This window comes from Corticium candelabrum, chromosome 2 (assembly GCF_963422355.1).
Source record: "Corticium candelabrum chromosome 2, ooCorCand1.1, whole genome shotgun sequence".
Lineage (NCBI taxonomy): Eukaryota > Metazoa > Porifera > Homoscleromorpha > Homosclerophorida > Plakinidae > Corticium > Corticium candelabrum.
This window is the reverse complement of record NC_085086.1, coordinates 8,004,128-8,014,358: the sequence shown is the minus strand read 5'-3', so window position 1 is coordinate 8,014,358 and position 10,231 is coordinate 8,004,128.

Sequence of the window (10,231 nt, the reverse complement as noted above, 5' to 3'; positions counted from 1 at the left end):
CAACAAGGCGGCCTGGACGTCCAGCTGGAGTACTCAGTTTCTCGATTGTTTGAAGCAGGCATCGCCACCAGCACGGCTAAGGCCTACAGAAGCGGCCAACGCCGATTCTTAGACTTCGTTCGAGCGTCGGGGACTTCACTGTATGCGGTATCCAAAGAGACGCTTTGCCGCTTTGCAGCTTACCTGGAAACGTGTCACCTGGCTTACAGCACTATCAACGGGTATCTCTCTGCCGTACGCCATCTCCTAGTTTGTCGGAGGCACGACGACGTTTATGCACGTCCCCTCCCCGGCTTGTCTATGTACTTCGCGGAGTGAGAAGAATTCGGGGTGAGCGGGCGGCACGCCCTCGGCTTCCAATAACGCCGGACATTCTTCGCGCGCTGTGTCACCATTGGTCCGCATCAGGTATCACATACGATGTGGTAATGCTGTGGGCGGCCTGTTGTCTCAGTTTCTTTGGGTTTCTGCTTGCTGGGGAGTTCACGGTCGACTTAATCAAAAGTTTTGACCCATCGTGTCATCTGACTCCAGTGGACGTGTCAGTGGACTCAAGGGAAGCCCCCCAGATAGTCCGGGTGGTCATCAAGCAATCGAAGACAGATCCTTTCAGACGAGGAGCTATGATTTCCCGGGAAAAATCAGGTAATGAGCTTTGTCCGGTCTCGGCTGTGTTGGCGTACTTAGCAAGAAGGGGATCGTCACAGAGGCCTCTCTTTATCTTCAGCGACGGCTCTCCCCTGTCACGTCAGCGCTTAGTGTCGTATCTGCGGGAGTCTCTGTCGGTCCTCGATTTTAACTGCGAGTTGTACTCTGGCCACAGTTTTCGCATTGGAGCGGCGACTACGGCTGCAGCCACGGGGCTAGAAGACTCAGTTATTCGAAGTTTGGGTCGCTGGCGCAGCGATGCGTACCAGCGGTACATAAGAAGAGACGCCAGGGAGCTGGCACAATTTTCTCGAACGTTGGCTACCGCAAACAGCACAGCAATGCGCTGGTGACACGAGCGTCACTCTAGAGACACGCGGGCGAGAACACTTGTTGCTTCTTGTTTGCTTGGTTGTTCACCTAGATACGGATAGCGTGGACAGGAAGTAGAGTGTATCGCCAAGCAGGTTGCGTGCAGCAGCATAACCGTTCACGAAAGTATGGTTGCACGTTACGCTAATAACTGGTTAAAAAAACAAATGCATCGTCTACGCGTACAAGCAACATCAACGCGAAGGGGGCGGGCGCCCGAGCGCTTAAGTCTAATAGCGGCCGAGACAAGGCTCTCTGAAAACTTCAAGGTGCCTGTTTATATACTTATATATACATAGTGAGAGAGGCGGTGCTTAGAGGCGGCGGAATCAACTCTGGAAGTTGTCCGCCGTTTGGGACAGAGTCCGGTCTGGGTAGCCCAGGACTCCCCAAGCACCAGCCTTTAGCGCGCGTGAGGCTCCATGACCGGGCTCGGCCCCCTCGTGAGCGCCGACCTTCCTCTCAGGCAAGTCGACAGGTACAACAGTGAAAGTGCTCGAGAGGAACAGGAAGCAGAACTCGGGGTCAAGATAAGTAGTCAAATAATGTTTAACGAAGTTACACAGTTGGCTCCGCCTTGACAGCCGCAGGAGTGCACGGTAGGCAAGTCTTGTGTGTTCTCCCGCGTCATGCGCAGACAGTAGTGGCGCGAGGTTTCTTCCCGCGAGTCATGCCCAGACAGTAGTGGCGCAAGGTTTCTTCCCGCGAGTCATGCGCAGTAGCATAGCACGTGTTGCAGTTCGTGCGTGTGGACGTTCTTCCCATTCCTCCCACTCCCTTTCTTCTCTTGACTCTCCGTACACGGCTATGCCGTTCTACGTGAAATATCGGGGTGGGGACAGAGTACGGTCTGGGTAGCCCGGGACTCCCCAAGCACCAGCCTTTAGCGCGCGTGAGGCTCTATGACTGGGCTCCGCCCCACTCGTGAGCGCCGACCTTCCTCTCAAGCAGGCCGACAGGTACAGCAGTGAAAGTGCTCGAGAGGAACGGGAAGCAGAACTCGGGGTCAAGATAAGTAGTCAAATCCACCCAGAGTAGACATCAGTATCCAGACCTAACGCGCGTTAGTCAATTCACGTACCTACGTACTGTACCAACACACTTACTACCACGACAGCGTGGGTTACAATCAAAACTGAAAACGTTAAGAGCTGTTTCGCCTCTACAACGTCTGCAGTTGCAGTTCGATACAAGCGAAACCATGAAAACTATCGCACCGCCCTCCACTCGGCGGGTTGAAGACCGACCCACTCAGAGTACAACACATACTCAAAGAATCATACTCCACTGAGGCGCTAAACGCACGGAAACATCTCCTGGGACCCAGTGCGACACTAAAAAAACCTACACCCATTTTAGATTGCTTCCTTGCGGAACTATGGACAACACCTCATTGTCTACAGGTATTTCAACCCAAATCGTAACTATTATGAGTGACTAAACATTTTAAAAATACTACGCCCAAGTACAGCAAATTTTACCACACGAAGATCGTGCTGTGGGCTGCGCCATCTTGGGGGAGGAAACAATAGCCCGTGTATTTCGTGTACCCGTATAACCGTATATTGATTAACTGCTGTGTCACTGTTAGGCGCTATACTCTATACATACATACATGTGTGTGTGTGTGTGTGTGTGTGTGTGTGTGTGTGTGTGTGTGTGTGTGTGTGTGTGTGTGTGTGTGTATATATATATATATATATACTGTATATATATATGATGGCATGTCCACTGATAACAGTGATGACTCAAATATATATATATATATATATATATATATATATATATATATATATATATAACAGACATATATACAATAGACACAGCATTTTGTTGGCATCCCATTCGATTACATAATATTAATAGTGAACGTCATCGATTGTTTAGGTTAATTCTGATTAATTAATTAGCAAGACTGGAGTTGGGCATTCCAGTTATCAAACAAAGTAGCAAGAAAACATGTGACTAAACCAGTTTTAGAACTTGTATGGTAGCATTGCCAGCAATAATGCTACATTCTTATAGTTTCAGAAAAATCAATTACATTATTACTTTATACTTTTCTATAACAAAATTAATTAACTAACAAGGGTGGAGCAGAAATCAATCCACACAGCTAGAAAAGCATGAGAGAATAGCCTGCTTTAATTTATCTATTATTAATAATTAATCAATTTACGTATATCGCCAACATTTACAACGTTCTTGTATTAAAGTGGTCTATCTAAATAATTATGCGGATGCATGATGCAGTCTTTCTAGAACCGTATTTGATATAGATGTTCAAGTTCAAATCTTTATACAAGTGGAGAAACCAATATTCAACGTCAAGGCTACATACACTTTAGAGTACAGCCAATATGAAGGCAGGGAGAAGTTATATGCTGGCATTCATCGTAGTTGGCATGCATACTCGTAATTTATGTTTGCTATGTTTCACGAGGCGAGCAACTGTATACAGCGTGGCTTGGGCTGGACCAGACTATAGCCCCTTTCCTCATTTGTAGACGCGATCATAAAATTGGACTGTATAAGCGTGTGAGGACCAAAGCTGTTTAAACACAGCCCTATTTTCCAGTCTGAATCGATCTGCAACTGATTCAACCGTATCAGTCAATTAGAAACCAATAAAAGGATGGCGTGTCTCGTAGCATCATGAAGATTAGCCCCCTTCCCCATTTCTAGAGACAAACCTACACAGCTGCTAAGAGGATCTAGGCGGGGCACTTGGAGCACGTGCTCCCCGTTGGGGAAACTATCTATCATAGTAATTGTGCGTACTTATGGTAATACTACCAGAAGACGGTGAATTCATAATAAATAATATAAAATATCGTCGAATTCATTATTATTAGCCAGGGCGGTGTGGTTTGCAGTCTTGGATGAGCTGCAATGGCTAGGCTAATCCCACACAATGACACCACTGAACATGCATGCGTAAATATGCATGCACTTGATGTACAGTAAATTATATATTGTCGGTGTAAACAGCTGCGCATTATCACAACATGGGACTCACACTTACGAAACTCAAACGCTACAGCTGAGCAACCACCTTGAGTAGTAGTTAATTAACTAAGGCAATAACAACGTGGAACAATCATAATGGCATACAACTTACTTAGTGTCCAGCACTCCTTTCGTCCACAACTATTCTTACCTTACTTTAATGTTAGAGACATGCTAATTACCGCCGTTCAATTTAGAAAACTACGACACCTGAAACGCGCCAAACATGCTGTACTGGCACTCGAATTGAATCTGTTGGTTTCCATCTCGAACAACAATAGAGATGCTGTCTCCACTTTGTAACTCGATCAGACGACCAAAATAGTAGTTTTGAAAATAGTCGTTTGAGAAGTGATGCGAATATGATTGTATGGCACCATTCACGTCAACGGTGAACGCGGCCAGCCCGTTCGTGCCCGCGTTGTGAAGAAATCTCAACTGCACATAGACGTAGTAGACTCCGTCGTTTGCAACGGTGAGCGAACCGTTGATGTTGTATGTCATGCCACCGCGCAGAAATGGAGAGCAGGACGAATTGCTGCTCGCATCCCACTCGGTTATTGTTGTACCTGTGTAGACAGATCAATTGTAATGTTATTGATTTTGTTTATATTGATTGAAAACAATACTAATCATATTTTCATACACATAATATAATATTAGCTTTGTTAAGTGTCTCATGGGAGGTGTTATGGCTGGAGACGTTAGGCAGGCTCTAACTGTCGTTTCTCGAAAACATGAGCTGACAAGGTGCAAGCATGTGTCAATCCTCCTATCTATCGCGTCATTTTACCGAGCTCAACCTTTACACTAACGTGAAGGACTATTTGCATAGAGATCACTGCACGGAAATATTCTCCGAGCACCTTTCCCTGCTTGGCAATGGCAAAATGGTGCCTGATCCTGATGGTCAGATCATCATGGAAGAGAGTGAGTGGCACAGTGGTCCTCTGGGTGAGACAGAGGAAATGCTGATAAACAAACTCTCTGCCAGCCTATAGCAGCACCACCGGCGTATCGTTGTCCTCAACTTTAGGCACTGCAAAGCAACTCACGTTGTCTTTACTTTTACTTTTACAGTATGAACCTCCGCCCTCGCAATTACAAATGGCCAAAGATTTGTCTCACTGTTTGGGAAGCATGGCGCTTTACATGACACACCCACTAGGATTGGAGAGGCTCCAGCCGTCTATCCCCCAATGCTACGCCAGTGGCATGCAGCACTTCATGGATCAGAAATGGCTTTGTGAAAAGGTGATACTTTTGCTTCAATTGATGATGCTGTGGGACAGATCAACTCGACCCTTCTCCATCAGATTCCTGGACCCGTACAGGTCTACAAGTCAATCGATTACTGTTGTTAATACCTTTCATGCTGTCCAGTAACCCGTCGAATTCCCTATAGTTCACTAGAACTACATGGTAGACTTCAGCAACAGGCTCTAAACTAAAGGTTGGTGCGCCCATCATTCTCTGACGAAACTTTGACCACCCAACGCTTTGTAATGGAACGCGATTGATGGCTAGAGGCAGCTAAGCTCCTACACCAAGTCTTCAAACAACTATCATTACGGAACAGAAAATACCAGAGGACACGAAGCCTTCATACAAAAAATACCAATCAGCCCTTCAGATCTCCCTTTTAAATTATAGCAGCTTTAGTTTCCTGTGCATCTCAGCTTTCCAAATACAATCAACAGGGTTGAAGAACAGTCTCTTATGGTTGCTGGCCTCAGTCTTGCCACGTCCTGCTTCCCGCATAGCCGGCTTTACGTGGGGTGCTCAAGGGTTTGCTCCTTGTTTATTCACTAGAAATTACGGAAAGAAACAAAACATTGTTTACTCCCAAGCTTTGACATCTTGAGATGTGCACGAATTATATCAATAAAATGTAGTAGAGAAGTCCCAAAAGGCCGTATCTTTTGATAAATCTTAACTGTTCGACAAATCGTGCTTAGCTATTCGACCTACAACCTACGTTTCCTCCTTGACTGCGCGTTCCATTTCTACCCAATCTCGTTTTCTGCACCAAGCGGTACACTGCATGGGAGCGTGTTGTTTTCCTCTTGCACTTTCAAGAATATTTCTTCGGCTATTTGCCTCCAATCAACATATCCGAGATTTTTCCATTTACGCCACTAGTATACTGTGTCGTTCTTATTCTATACGCATGTGTGCCTCCACAGAAAGTTCCTTTTAGGAAGACACTACTTTCATCTGCGTGCAGTGTCCAACCCATAGTAATTAACGCAGACGACATGATGAAGAAGCTGACAATCACAACTTGACCGTGATGTCATGGAAGGGACATGCTAGTGCATGCATGCGCTGAGCATCGCAAGCTATAGATGAGGTATATTGTTGTTGCAGCTACGGCCGCTGATAGACCGCGGGCAAAGATTCTGTACTTCCCCTAGTATTTTCAGATATTTGCAAACCTTAATATATCTAATATTGATTGCCAGTAATATTCATTATAATTTTACGCTATTATCAATATTAAGTATTGTATTTACAAATAAAATTGAATCCTAACAATAGTAATACAAATTTTTTATACTTATTAGTAGCAATTATTATTATTAAACTTAAATCAATTACCTGTCCCGTATGACTGCCATCCACTGCCGGAGCCGACTACATGAGCTGCCGGTCTGGTCAACGTGTTCTGTAGGGATACCCAAAATGCATACAGTTACTGAAGTTGTTATGTGACATTGCATGTGTGGCTGTTACACACTTTGACACTTACCATTTCTTGCTTTAATGTGGCGATCTCTTGGTTTGCAGTCTAAAAGCCATTTTAAATATTATGTATACTTTGCTTAAGAACATTTACCAAAAATACATGACGCTCTACAGTCACACGCCAAATGCTTTACTAAAGTAAAGAAGCAATAAAGTGCTAAACCCTCGGCTGCTAGCTAACTAGGTTACGGATCAGCTGCGCACACGTACTGGAAGGGCGTGAGAAGAGAGCTAGATACATTGACTGGCACGTAGAATTGTCGATCCCTAATAGTTACTCGATACTTCTTAAAAATGCAAAAGATATTACTACATCCATTGAAGTGTTGCAATGACGCACGGATGATTAGAGACAAGACACTCGTATACACTAGTGTTGCAATGTCAACGACACAGCTCAGTGGCAGATCTAGGGTAGGGGTTGTGGGTGATTCAACCTTCCATTTGTTAGCCAGAGAGTTAAAGCACAAGGTCTTAAGCAACATTATGCTCATTTCAAACGGAGGCAGTATTTATGATATCTAAGCAGATTCTTGACGAAGTGAGAGAGAGAGAGAGAGAGAGAGAGAGAGAGAGAGAGAGAGAGAGAGAGAGAGAGAGAGAGAGAGAGAGAGAGAGAGAGAGAGAGAGAGAGAGAGAGAGAGAGAGAGAGAGAGAGAGAGAGAGAGAGAGAGAGAGAGAGAGAGAGAGAGGTCTGGGAGCGAAACTCCAGACTCGTGACCAGGATATCTTTGTTGTGTACGGAATGGTTCACTCAGTAACTGAAAGGATTGAGGCAACAAAGGCAGGATGTAGTTTGACTGCTGGTATCAGGACATTCTGCGACTCGCGGACAGTATTGGATCCGTTGAGAAAAACGAACTTACAGCGAAACCAGAGTAATACACCTAGTCGTAGTACATTTGAGAACGATCCGTTGCGATACCCTACCTAGACTCCCTGCCTTTCCAAATGCGAGAACGATCTAAAGGTAGCAAGATAATGTCCGAGCATTGTAACGTTGTGTCTAGTGCCTACCCTTCTGATTGTTCTGACGTTGACCAAATAGAATAAGGTTAATGGAATGTTGCACTGACATGCCGATCTTCCATTCTCGAAGTCTCTGCGAGGTGAGGTGAGAAGGTTGCAGTCAGTATCGCAAAGCAAATACCAGAAATGCAAAATGCAAGGAAATGCAAAAGGCAAGGAATGCAAGCAAGAGTGCGAGAATGCCCTAGCCGACAACATTCTCCTGGTCTTGCTCTCAATTGTACCCGAATGTTTGTCTGCTATTATAGCATGTACACTGCTTAGATAGCACAAGTGCAGAAGCAGAGAGATCATTTTCTCTGCTGAGGAGACTGAAGATTTATGCAAGTTCTCTAAGGCAGAAGAGCGTCTTGCAGACCTATCAGTTATCGTCATGCATTACAAAGAGCGGGTACCAGCTGTAGACAAGTTTGTTACTCCTTTGTACAAAGTCATCCACGGAGATTGTTCCTATACAGTCTTTGTTTGAAAGAGACATAACTGCACCGCAATTTTTACTTAACGTTCATTTAGCAGTAGTATAGGCATGATTCAGTTAGATCCTGTTAATTAAACAGTTTTGATGATTTAGGGAGTTTATAACATAACACATTGTTGAAGATATTTTGACAGAGTTGTTGTCATTTCCTTCAGCTATCTACTCTAAGAAGCCTGGCCCATTTGCACCCCTAACAATACCAATGCGTTGACTAAAGTAGGCGGAGTTGAAACCTGCAGCCACTTTCAAAAATCCCGGATTCGCGCCTGCCAGCTGCAGACTAGCTGTTTAGATATAGTTAGACATATCTGGGTATATGATGTCTAGTGGCGTCCAAGTGACCTTGCATCTCCTGACCTAGACTTGCATCCTTGTATACTTACAACGCTATAGTAAGCTAGCAGCCGAAAGTTTAGCACCACAATTCTTCTTCATTACACCAGCAATAATAATTAATTAATGAGCACGTGCACTGCATTCCAGTTGTTTGTCCGTTGCTTGCTCTGTCGATCCTTCCCTCTAATCAGGTTTGTCCGGCCGTTTCACACTAACTCTAGCGCACGCGCGCCTTGGAGTAATAAATAAGCAATAAAGTGCCAACCCTTGGCTGCTAAACTCTAAGGTTTACAAAACGTTCATCCACCTCAATTGAACCTAATCAGACTGTCAGAGACAATGTAGAGCGAGAAGTCTTCGAAGGAGCTGCATGGACACACTAAAATTTTTAGCTCCCTCGCGACATCTTGAAGGAGCGAAAAGACGTCAGCACACCGACTGGCACACTAAATAATTAACACCATCGATTACAAAAAGCGCATGCGCTGCATTGCAATTGTCTTGTTGGGCAATTTTTTTTCTAAAAATTGATCTACAGTAACTATAGCGCATGGGCGCTTTTGGGGTAATTAATTAATTATGTGGTTTGCTCACATTCACTTTTATGCGCGCATTTATACTTATCATTTCTTCTCGTCTTAGAAGATTGCGAGTCTATCGCGCTCATATAGCCTTGTTATGAAAATATGGCGACGGCCTATGTAGCTTCGTCACGTTTCAGTAATCATTACTTGCAATTCAAAGGCTTGTAATATGCGCATAAGTTTAGAGTCGGCTAGCGCCGTGTTACTCGAGTAGCTGCAGGAGACAAACGTTAGCAAGCCAACTGGTCTCTTTCTAGGGCACTAGCTAATACGTGGTCTCTACCATCACGTCGCACAGAGCGAGAACATAATTCAAACCCTCAAAAACAGTAACCATGGGCTACTAAAGCCCCAACGTATGTCACTTTTTTTCCTGTTTTTAATTAATTCGACATTGTGTTGTTGGTGTATCTCTAGGAGTTCACTTGCTGACATGCCATCTCTTGGTCAGGTCTATTTCTTTCTCTCTGATGTAACTCGAATGCAATTGCAACAACAAACAGTCAACTATCAGCTTTGCAAAGAAAGCATGCTGCCAGAATGGTACAACAACAAACAATTTATCTTACGCAATAGGCATTGCTGTGTATTTTCGCGTATCCATGCTGAAATCAATAATCTCATTTCAAGTAAAACAAAATGTCTTTAGCTTCTAAAATCATCATTCACGGACATTTCTTCTCGATGCTTAGAGCTGCATGCATAGCGGACAATTTGATTACATTACTTAATGCATATATTATGGGCGTTTTCCTAACATGCTGCTAGTGTCAACTCTGCTGTATGACATCTGTTGCTTCTAGTCAGACGGAGTCACTACTGAATGACACATCATTCTATAGTTCGGTTGGTAATCGACTAAATTTTGTTCAATGAATAAGTGATCGATATGTAGATAGATTAGAATGCATGTCTTACTTCAACTTGAGCTGAGAGTTTGCTCACCTGCCAAACAAATAGACAAACATTCGTGTCTAACTTTCTATCTAGAGAGATGCTTATTAGAATGAAGGATTACCGCGTGAAA